Source organism: Rhipicephalus sanguineus, chromosome 4 (assembly GCF_013339695.2).
Source record: "Rhipicephalus sanguineus isolate Rsan-2018 chromosome 4, BIME_Rsan_1.4, whole genome shotgun sequence".
Lineage (NCBI taxonomy): Eukaryota > Metazoa > Arthropoda > Arachnida > Ixodida > Ixodidae > Rhipicephalus > Rhipicephalus sanguineus.
This window is the reverse complement of record NC_051179.1, coordinates 144,593,617-144,602,711: the sequence shown is the minus strand read 5'-3', so window position 1 is coordinate 144,602,711 and position 9,095 is coordinate 144,593,617. Positions and strand designations below refer to the sequence as shown.

Sequence of the window (9,095 nt, the reverse complement as noted above, 5' to 3'; positions counted from 1 at the left end):
CCACTCGAAAATAAATGCGAAAGAGCAGAGAATGTAGATGCCGCATGTTCGCGTTTCTTTCCATCCCCACTGTACAAGCAGGAAGGCAAATAATATTTTAGAGCAGCGCAAAAGACGGCACAAAGGACAAGAAGTTCACAGACACAGGCAAAGTTTTAGATGCGAAGCAGCCTTTGGTGGGGGCTTTCTCCATCCCTCCCTGCTGCCCGCGGCGCCCAACCTCGCACTGCGCATGCGCGTCCCCTCCCCCCTCTCTCCTCTCCTACGCCCCCCCCTCCCCTATCTCGTCTAGGAATCCCCTAGTATACGGAGCGCCGCGCACGTCCACCTCCCACTGCACATGCGCTTCCCCTCCCCTGCTCCCTCCTCTCCTACGCTCCCCCTCTATCCTCTAGGAATCTTCTACTCTACGGAACGGCGCGCACAAGAGGTGGTGCGACAGCTGCATACTCTGCTGGGGGCGCCACGGTAGTTCCGCGGTATGAAAACGACGGAGCGCGCGCGCTTCATTAGAGTCTTTTAGCAAGTTACGGAACTACGGTACGCAAATACGGCAAAACAGTACGGTACCGCTCCTCCTTTCCCGGTCGTTGAGCGGCCAAAGCACAACCAGGAGGAAAGGAGGAACGCTACCGTACTGCCTTACCGTATTTGAGTACCCTATTTCCGTAACTTGGTAAAAGACTCTATTCTCTCTACTGTGCAGCGCCGCGATGAGCGCTCGGGCCGCTGCCGCGAAACGGGAGCGGCGACGTGGCGATCCCGAACTTCGGGCTCGCGATACCGAAAAGAACCGTGAACGGTGGCAAGCGGACCCTGAACACCGGGCTCGGGAAGCCGAATCAAAACATCGAGCGGCGGATCTCGAGGCGGCGCGGCAACGCGAAGCCGAATCGATACGTCAACGTCGAGCGGCACTGCTTCGCATCCACAAATGGTTCCCTTTAGCGGGAGATGGTGTAATTTTTTTTATGTAACATAGGGCACTTAGGCGCTATCACAGGTGACGGACCACTGATATGAAAAAATCAGACTAAATTTGCAGATAAATCAGTTGGTTGGGAAGCATTGCTACATTTGTACTCAAACATGCGGCGAACACGCGTGTCGCCGTCTCAGGCCGGCACATATAATACTTAACCGATGAATTTTTTTTTCATGTGCCCGACGCTTTTTAAGCGGCAGTATAGGGAATTCAGTATTCCCCTTCCGCACTGCGAAAATCGTGTGTGCCACCTTCTGAGAAAGGCACCTTTACCTTGCGTCTCGATCTGTTCGGTGTTAGAGAAAATGTTCGACGATGTAGAGTGATGTGTACTCAACTATGGTGCATTTCTGTTGTTTTCTTCGGAAGTCACCACGGCGCACAGCAGGGCACTGTGCAGGAACGTACAGGAAGATCTTCAGAGTGACTCAGGGTGTTCAAGGAGGATTCACGCCTCTTATCGAATACCACAGTCGGAAGCAAGAGGGGTGGCACAAGTTGTTTCGGTCGTGCTTTCGTTATATATGCTTCCGTAAAAAAAAAAAAAAAAACACATCCTGAGTAGACGTAACATTGCAACCATGTATACTGAGGTTTATGGGCTCATAAATGTCATATAGTGATAAATGTCTAGGAAATTACGCGGTCTTTTGCAGTAGGACGTTCACCTTAAAAACGCAGTTCTTATTTCTAGAAGGAGCTCTTTTAACACGAAAGTGTTTTATGCCGGGGCCCACCAAGACTTCAGTGACGTATTTCCGTCACGGAAATGACGCCTAAAAAATTTACACGATCAGATGGCAAAGAAAAAAAAGTTCCGTCAACGGGCATCGCACCCACGACCGCTCGGTCCGCAACATCAGATGCCGGGCACGCTATCCACTGCGCCATGGTCACAGACTGTAGAAGCTTTACAAACGCGCCTTTTATATCTACCACTCTGCCGGTCGGCGGGGTGGTGTTGCCCTTTAGGAGCGGTAAAGTAAAGTAATTCGTCATTACTGCGGCCTCCACGATTAGCACCTGCAACGCGTTACACGTCCGTCCCATTCGGCGCATTTTCAATAGAAGTTCAATTTTGTCAATGCCTTCACACACCGCGAGGTGGGCGACCTTAAACCAAGCGTCGTAAAAGCGTCGGCCTCGCTCATAGCATCACGCTAATCCAAACCAAAAAATTGCCCGCGTATCTGCGTGCTTCGCTGCAAATGTCGTCGAAAGACGATATTCTTTGGCCGGCCGTACTACATGAGTCCTGGTCTCATCCGCAGCCACCCATGATGCTGTTGTCAAACCATTTCCGTCCTCGCGTGATAAATGCAGTGGGGGTTTGCTTGAACAGATTTAATTTTACCGCATTATCACTGCTGGCATGCCATGTGTTCGTACTTCCACGACATGTCAGCAATGTTTGGGTCGCGCGCGGTACTGTATAGCATGATAGTTTGCAAAGAAGAACTATTTGTGAGACCCGGTAGGCTTGCTTGGCCTCCCGGTATTTGGCGGTTCTCGCCGCATGCGCTTCTGGCGTTTCCTCTGTCTCAAGGTGGGCTCGCTTGGCTTCACGGTCGTTTGCACGCCTTTGGGAACCATCTTCTGGAGTTTCTGCTTCCCGGCGTTTCTACTGTGCTAGGCGTTCTTTGGTTACCCGTTCGGCACGAACTTCGGGCGTCTCTTCTGCCGCCCGGTACGCTCGCTTAGCCTCTCGGTCGCTGACGATTCGCGCGTCGCGCAACTGGTCTGTAGCCTGTTGCTTCCGGGCGCGCCTCGACTCACGATCTTTCGCTAGCCGCTGGGCTCGTTGCTCAGACGACGTTGCTCAGACGACGGGCGTCGGCACGACAGCGCTTCTCCGCTGCAATTTGGTCGTCGGTCTTTTCCGTGCGTTTTCTGGGCATGTCTAGTAGAGTGGGTTGTACTTCACCAAGCGGCCATTTACCTTTTGCCTTCCCTCAGACAGCGCCTCCTCTACGCTGAATTGGCCGCATCGCATTGATAAAATAGAGGAGGCGCTGCGTTAGAGTCACTGCAAAATTTCAGAGTACCGCAAAGGTAGGCTGCACGCGGGCAACATTGGGCGGCGGCGGCCATTTCCCTTCCGGACCGTCCAGCGCGTTGGTAGTGTGTGTTGAGAAGTGACCGATCTTTTCGCCTCGATGCCGTGTCACGCTCGGCGTAACTGCAATATGTGTGTGTGTGTTTCTTCAAAAGGATATCAGAAGTGATTTCGAGTCATCGACAGTCATGAATCGACTACGCGGTAAGCGGTGTAGCTAATGAAACGTGCGGAGAATGTTGCCATGTGTTCGCGAAGTCTCTTCTTGGCTTCATCGGTCTCTTTTCGTTTCACAGCCAGGTGTGTTCGCAAGGTCCGGAGCTGTATTAGCCCCGAGAACGAACACTGGCGGCGCGGCAGTCGCGGCGATGTGACGTCACGGCAAGGACTCGCTTGCTCCGCGGCCGAGGATCGCCTTTTTCTGCGCCCACCGCGTACCCGCTCTTTCGCGATACGGTGGTGATTACTGCTCATTGTTGCGACGCAAATCATCCAAGGCAGACGGTAGAAGTTTCCACTACTAGCGAAAGTTTAGTAAGCTGTAGAAAGTTTGGATAATATAGCTTATAAGTGGCGAATTCCCGTCAGAACGGAAGCTTCACAGTGAAAATGGTGATACACGAGAGCAAGACATTCGTTGTTTTCACCGCGTGCTCCAAAACATCGGTGCTAAATAATTTACGCTAATGGTTCTAACTTCATTACAACTTGGCGTAGACTCCACGGTTAGAACATGTGTCCCGAAGAATTACAAATGAAATTAGGACGCTTTCAATTCACTAACTACATTGTGGTTTATCGTACAAGTTATGTCTGCCTGTGCAGATTATATAGGTGGTTTGACAGAATTGCACTTCCTGCTGCAGGAGACTTTAGATGAATCTGACTATCATTAAGAATCAGTACGGAACATATAAACAAAATAATGCTGCCACACACACATTTGTTTCGGAAATGCTGATATGTTAGTATACTCGGGTTAACATTTCTTCTCAACACTTGTCTGGAATTATGTGCCCGTATACCCCGATTTGCATAAACTGCTGGTCCCATCAACCGCCGGGTCACAAGCGATAATGTTAAATGCACGTGGGAGCACTGTTGATAGCAATCGTCTGCAAAACAAACGCCTGAAAGTCGAAATGAGCGTTCTGAACTGTTTCGATGGCGTTCTCAGCAACGTGGCCCACGTATTGAACGTCTTTCGCATCAATGACTCAATTAATGGTCTGGCAAGTCATGTCCGCATAAAGGTTGATGATGGTCACGGGTAAATCAAATGAAAGGAAAATTAATTTACGAGCTGGCTATCTAAACTAGTACTTATACAAGTGTAACAGCGCCGTTGCTGCGATGCTGCATGAAGACACAATCAGACAGCAATAAGAAGTTTGCGCAAATAACCTCAACTTGTTTTTGTAGTGAAATGAAGCCCCGAAATTATTGCGAGAAAAACGTGAAACTAAACAACATGATGAGTGAGCGAGTACACAAGAAAAACAAACACAACAACTGCGGCAATATTCTCGGGCGAGCGCTTTCGAGATATTTTGCGAAGCCCAATACTGCATGCGCTTGCGTAATCGTGCGCGGGGCTTGGTACACCGGCAAGAACACTGTCCGCCGATCGCATTGGTCCGATGCAAATAACACTTGTGGAGGCGAAACCATCATATTTTTTAAAGCAATCGCCCGTGAACAACGCAACCTAATAATGTGAATAAGGTGTCTTGCGTGTCAAGACCACGACATGATTGTGAGGCACGCTGCAGAATAATTTTGACCGCGTCGAATTCTTTAACGTGCTCCTGTATCTAAGCAGAGGAATGTTGCTTTTCACACCCGTCGGAATGCGGCTGCTGTGGTCGGGAATCAGACCCATCCCCGAAGTTAGCTGCGCGACACAACAAACCTGATCACCCCTTTCAAAGTGTGCACGACGGCGCGCGGGCATCGTTGGGGACTGTGAAGAAAAAATGCATATAGCTCTGTGTCGTTTTACTAGGAACATTATCGATGCTGTTTTCGTCATTCATCTGAAGCTTGAGACAGGCTAAAACCGAACGTAAACAGCGGAACAGCGCACGAAGCAAGCGCGCGTGATATGCCGGCGCGTCACGGCGGGCGTCAAAGAGTCCTTGCCGTGACGTCATCCACGCCTCCCGCCAGGTGGCGCCACCCCAACTTCTCGGGGCTAATAGTTGCATTAGCGTAATGACCGTGCGAGATGCCATTTACTTCGACACTTCGTGAATGTTGACTGTTTGCACTATCTTTGCCGTCGGTGTTCAGGTTCACTTCATAGCGCATTCGAGAAGATTATCGAACATCGAGAACACTCAGCATTGCGTCCTTCGACTGATCGCTGACGCATACCTTACTTGCGCACCATGCTTGCTGTTCAGCTGGGTGTTATCTTTAATAGAAGTGGTGTGTGTACGGTAAGTGGAAGTTGTGGGTGAAGTATTTGTCTCGGTCGGAACACCAGCAGCCGAACACACGGGCGAATCGGCGTGTGGTAGGTAAGGTGCATCTTAGTTTGCGAATACATTCTCATTCCCTAACAGATACGTAGAAAATAGGCCATCAAAAATGATTGACATCACTACTCAGTTGTTTCATTTCCTAATTTTTGTCTCCTGAATATTCCCAAGGTTGCAGTGCATTTGCAAATATTTCGCTGTGTTCCGACGGTTTTTTTTGGGGGGGCGTTGCCAGCTCGTAAACAGCTGGGTTCAGTTTCTGCACTGCTTTTAATTTCAACTTTTTTTTTTTCGTAATGCACTCTTGTTAAAACTTCTTCGGCGCAGTGCATTATGTTATTTTGATCAGAAATACCACATCCCGAAAAATTTTAACGCGCATGCTACTGCAACACAGTAGTATGTATATAGATCTAGGGCTCGCATGAAATTGATTGCCTCAATGCTTGGGAGGATAAGCCGATTTCTTTTTTTTGTTCTTGTGACCAGTTCTCACCCACTAAACAGTATTGTAAGGGTACGCTCGGCTCAATGCCGCATTAGCAACACTTTTTTTTTTTAAAAAATACGCTTAATAACATTGTCATAAACCAAGTTTATCAACAGAGTTCCACGCTTCAGTTTTACGCAGTGGCAAATGATAATGCGACGTCTTCGATTTCGCTCTCGTGCGTGACACGCTGATAACTCGAAATGCATGCACAATCTGTTCAACAGATCGAGATATAAAAAGCCGAGGAAATAGAAAGGTATGTAGTATGTGGTTTTCAATATCGCTGAACATAGCGAACCGAAAAGGTGAAGTATCCTGTTGCATGAGAGCTTTTCCAGCAAAGTTTGTGTAGTTCACTGCAGAAAGGAGTGCTCTTCGAAAGGGGCGAATTCATTCCGCGGCCAACTATGCAACCACGTATAACGACGCTCTTTGACGTTAATGTTTCGCACACGGGATGCAAAAATATACGAAATTCCCGGTGTAGCTCACCAGTAACGTTCGGTTACTGGTGAGCTACTCTCTGGCATCTCCATGACGCGTTTAAGAAAGTGACGAAGTACTTCTAGGAACCGTGGTACTGCTAAAAGTCCGGCCGCGATCTGCATTCAACGCGCCTGCACCCAAAGCGCTTGGAAGGGATATGGCGGCAAGAGGTCGCGTGATGCGAGTAAGCCAATCGCGTCGGCGGCGGCGCGCGGAAAACAGATGCGATACTCTGAAATTTTTCTAGTGACTCTACGCTGCGTGAGATATGGACGCCATCTGTCGCGCTATCGGGAAACATCGGCTTCGGAATTCCCGGCATATGCTGCCAGGTGGCAGCAGCATAGCGTCGTAGTGAAATCGCTGGGCAGAGGCTTTTTTTTTGCACTGCGTCTCGCTTCTTTGAGCACTAGGATATTTAGAATTACGTATCTATAGATTCTGTAATAAAGGAACACACTGCATGATACCTAGGGAAATGATGTTGCGCCTCAGATATGCGTAATATTTGTTTTTTAATCGACCATGCTGAAACTATGATCGCATACACCAGTTCAAGTTACGTGGTCTTTAGGCATGGGCTTAAACTTTGGCCGGGTGGTTGAATCGAGTGACGTGCCGACAAACAGAAAGACAGACAGACAGACCAAAAGTTCTCTGTTTAAGTATCGTCTTCAAAATAGCTCCGTGACGCGCGCCTGCTTCACCTGGCTGTAACACACCGCGTTCCCCGCTGACGCGCTCGCACAGAGAAAAATCGCGGCTGGGCTACCGGGGCGGCGCAACGCGCTTTGCGTCTCCCTCCAGTCCGCCCGTGGTGTTCAATCACAATTTAACATGCCGCGAAATGGCGACGAAGTTCTGCGTCCAATATGCGACGCTCTTCTGGCTATCACACCTCGTTCTTTGACTACGCTTTCACCGTTAACTACTACAGCTACCACAAGGGTTTGTTTAATCATTTAGCATGGACGTTAGTCGTCGGGATGGAGATGTACCATCAAAGTGAATACATGCACGTTAAACGGTGCTATAGCTGCCAGACATCAATATACATTGTACAGACCCTCTTATATCAATGTACAGTAAACATTCAGTTACTTCTGTAAGGGCACGTTTACATTCGTGTTATTCCTATGATGGAGGGATCAACCATGTTTTTTTTTAATGCACGCAGAATTTCTTTTTGCAGATATGTAAGGGTTGTGCTGCTGCTGCTGCTGAAAAACATTTATTTACAGATGTTATTTACAGGGAGGGTGGGAGCGGTCCTTGATGGGCCGCCCCGTACAAACACTAGGTGGGCTCCCTCTTAAAGGAGTCCATTGGCGATGGCCGCGGCCTGGACCCGCTCGACCAAGGCCCGTTGGGCCGTCAGGTCAGAGCAGCCGAGCAGGGCTGCCTCCCAGTCCTCCTGCGAAGGGTTGGGTAGTGGGGTAAGGTTTGGGGTTTCTTGGCAAGCCCACACCATGTGGAAAATGTCACAGGAATTTTCCTCACAATGCGGGCACTTCCCCGTGCAAGCGGGGTCAAAGTGTATTATAATTGCCGGGCACAATAAAGTTTTGGTATAAAGGCGAAGGAGGATTCGCTCCTCCGCCTTCGTGAGGCCTTTACAGGGTTTTGGATAGATATTATGGCCGGATTGATAAAATTGTGTGACCTCCTTAAAGGTGTAGGCGGGATTGGGTTCGAAGTCCGGATCGGTAGGGGACGAGGATGGTGCCCGGAGAGTGAGCGCGCGGGCAGCGGCATCGGCCGTTTCATTACCATCGAGGCCCGTGTGAGCCGGAGCCCATATGATCGTTCGGTGCGCGGGGGCACTTATAGGTAGCTGCTGTTCTGCAACATTTTATAGGCAAGGTACGGAATGTATCCCTGTTCTATATTGCGACATGCACCCCTTGAGTCGGTGATGATGACCCTTGAGTCCTGATCTGCGGCGGCTAGTGCGATGGCGATCTCCTCCGCGTGCGTTATGTTATGTGCACGGAAGGTGAGTCCGTTTACAGCGGTGTTTTGGTGGACGAGCGCAGCCGTGTACCAACCCCCGTGGTGCGGGCCGGAGGCGTCCACGTAGAATACTCCGAATTTGTGGCTGTAGTGTCGAGCCAAGGCTTCCGCCCGCGCGAGGCGTCGGCCACTGTGGTCGTCTCGGGTCATGTTAGCCGGAAGAGGGCGCACGTGCAGGGAGTATCGCCAAATTTCTGGAATCTGTACGCGCTCTTCCGTATGCATGAATGATTGATGTGTAGTCGGGCAAGGAGGCGGCGACCCGACGGTGTTTTAGAGAGTCTAGTATATTGGTTAGTCAAGTGCGCCTCTCGAAGCTCCTTGAAGGTGTTCACCATTCCCAGGCCCAGAAGGCGCTGGTTAGAGGTGCTGACAGGAAGGTCGAGGGCGCGCTTGTAGATTTTGCGGAGAATGACTTCGAGTGCATTCTCGTCGAATTTGCGTAGGTGGAGGTATGGAGCCGAGTACAGGACTCAGCTGGTTACGAATGCATGCGCCAGCCGCAAGGCGTCTTTGCATCGTAACCCCCCGCGCTTGTTGGAAACCCGGCGGACCATCCGGCCCACCTGGTCCCCCACT

At 50.1% G+C, this 9,095-nt stretch overlaps 1 pseudogene; it reads right to left on the bottom strand.

Annotated features, from left to right (window-relative positions):
- Positions 1-7,815: 7,815 nt before the first annotated feature.
- Positions 7,816-8,732, bottom strand: LOC119390781 (uncharacterized; annotated as a pseudogene).
- Positions 8,733-9,095: the final 363 nt, after the last annotated feature.